Here is a 2663-nt window from a genome sequence, read left to right as displayed (position 1 = left end):
AGAATATGCACGCTGTATACGCGCACATCTTGATATGTAGTGGAACAGACCACACAGAGTGCCATCCACACTAGTCTAGTTCAACCAGTGTCCACCAGGCCGAATCTCCGCACAATCTCGAGGTCCATACTGCACTCGTCTTCAGTATAACGAATACCTACCATCGGTCGCTTTGAAACATTAGTGCCTCTTGCTTCTAGTACGTGGAAGTTAGGTATCAGCTATGACTGTATTATGCGTATAAAGGGGGTCCAAGCTATCACGCAGCGCGATTTGAAAAAAGTGGAACGTCGTCATGCGAAGCAAACCTAGTCCACATTGTTCCCAGTGCACTGCAGTGGCCACTACTGATTTCTCGTTAATGAGGTTTAATTATTTGTCAAAGTTATAATTGAAACTCGACAAGTACTCACCTAATTATCAAAATGTCAAAGAAGAATATATAGGCATGTTCATATGATATCTAACTGCGCCACTTTCAAAAACGTACTAATCGCGTAGTCATTTTTTCGGGTTGATAATGACTCTGAAAAATGATACGTGACTACACTGAAGCGCTCATCAGGAAGCAGCGCCCGCAAATAGGCTCACTGTGAGGTAGCCAGTATCAAGGAAAAAAAATGAGAAAGAAACAAAATATGAATCACCCTATCTGCTACTCCTTAACCCCAGAGACGCGTCGCTCTCGTCTTGCTAAGTCGGCCGTAATCTGCCTCGTCTGCATTATCATTGAGAACAGTCGGTCGTGAAATACCGTGAGTCGGCCGTTAGCCGGCCGTGAGTCGGCCGTAGATATTGATAGTCGCGCACAATCGAGCTAACGGAATCCCCGAAAAATTGCGACGCATGTTGTTGGCGCGGGTCCTGTGCGCTTACCAAAGTGCGGAACACTGTCTCTGGCAACGAACAGGCAAAGCGGTTGCTCGCAGAAAGCTTATTTGAGGGCGCTGCTTTCCTTTGTGGGTGCGAGCATAGCCACGTGTTATTTTTCACATTCGCGGGATTTCTTTATCAAGCCGAAAAAATGAGCACGCAATTAGTACTTTGTTGAAAATAGCGCAGTAAGATGTCATTTGAATATGCCTACATATCCATCATTAACAATTTGATATTTAGGTCAGTACTTGTCCAGTTTAAGTATTGGCCTCGAGGCCCACCACTGGAAACGCCGGCGCTACCGTCGGCGTGACGTGCTTGGCAGGATCACGTGGTATCAGCGGCCGCGTCGGCTGCTTGTGGCGCGCTGCCGCGTGCTTTGAAAACGAGTTTCAAGTCCCACATGCGCTGCGGTCTGTTCAAATTCGGAAGTTTTCTCTCATTTTCTACTCAATTGAAACCATTGTAATAGAGTGGCTGCCTCCGAAGGCGACGAACATGGGGCTCTACCGCTCGATGCCGCAGTGCCGCGCTTACGCAACGGAGCCCAGTGTCAGCCTGCACCGGTAACCGAGGGACAAGAAACTGCGTGAAGCATGGGTTGTAAAGCTAAGAACGGGCAAGTAGCCATCGGCTACGAGTCTTGTGTGCAACAACAAGCACTTCCGCGACGAAGACTTTCGTTACTGCGTCGGGCCTGCGATGTTCGGTGAGTAGCAGATAACGCGCACTGAGACGATGGCTCGCGCGCGCTTCCCGCCGGCAAATGATGCTTATCTGCCACATGATGGAAAAGGCGCTACCTTTTAGCGATACCACCTCAGAACCCTCCCGTGGGACCTCTTGATCGTCGGCCCCGTGCTCAGCGTCCACAAAATCGGCTGCAGATGCGCAAGTCATTGTTTAGATACGTTGAATTAAAAAATGTACAGGGTCCCTTATGCATTCGTTAAAGATGACTAGAAGGCGAAAGTCATCATCTAGTCAGTCGATGTACTGATTCTCCCGCGCCCCCCTCCAAAAGCGTTCTGCACCTAACGCGGTTTTGCACGGCCTCCGTGACCGATCACGGAGGCAATGCAAAGCGACCATGACGTGTGAATACGTCATCGTGTTACGTCACGTTATGTGACGTCATAATGACGCTACATATTTTGGCAACGCCTCCTCTAGAAAGATGCCTGCGGAGTCGCTGGTTATCCCATTGTAGCCGTCCTGCCTTGAGTTGTGGTCGCTTGTCGAGAGATGGCGCCACGTTCTCCTCTATTCTTTTCAATGGGGCTGGCGTGGTGTGACGTCGAGGGGGGTAATGTGCGCATGCGCAAATGTGTGTTGCAAGCGGCCACCGCAAGGATCGCCAGCTACTGTCCTCTATAGAAATGGTGAAGGAGGGAAAGAGGGGGGTAATGTGCGCATGCGCAAATGTGTGTTGCAAGCGGCCACCGCAAGGATCGCCAGCTACTGTCCTCTATAGAAATGGTGAAGGAGGGAAAGGGTAGGGCAGGAGGTTCTTGGCTCACGCGGCAGGCATCTTTCTAGAGGAGGCGTTGATTTTGGCTATCTGTGACGTCATGATGACGTCATATAGTGACACCATCACGTGACGATTATTTTTTGCGTCACCCGTGTTGACGCCGCCGACGCGGGACGCCGACGGGCAACTTCCTATTTGATGAGGCATCTAGGACTTTCGCCTTCATAAGTTACATAAGTTTTGCATTGCTTCATAAGCTACATAAATTTTGCATTGCCTCCGTGATCGGCCCACCGGCCAACCCTATGTATTT

The sequence above is a fragment of the Rhipicephalus sanguineus genome, chromosome 1 (genome assembly GCF_013339695.2).
Source record: "Rhipicephalus sanguineus isolate Rsan-2018 chromosome 1, BIME_Rsan_1.4, whole genome shotgun sequence".
In the NCBI taxonomy this organism is placed as follows: domain Eukaryota; kingdom Metazoa; phylum Arthropoda; class Arachnida; order Ixodida; family Ixodidae; genus Rhipicephalus; species Rhipicephalus sanguineus.
This window is presented reverse-complemented; position numbering follows the sequence as displayed.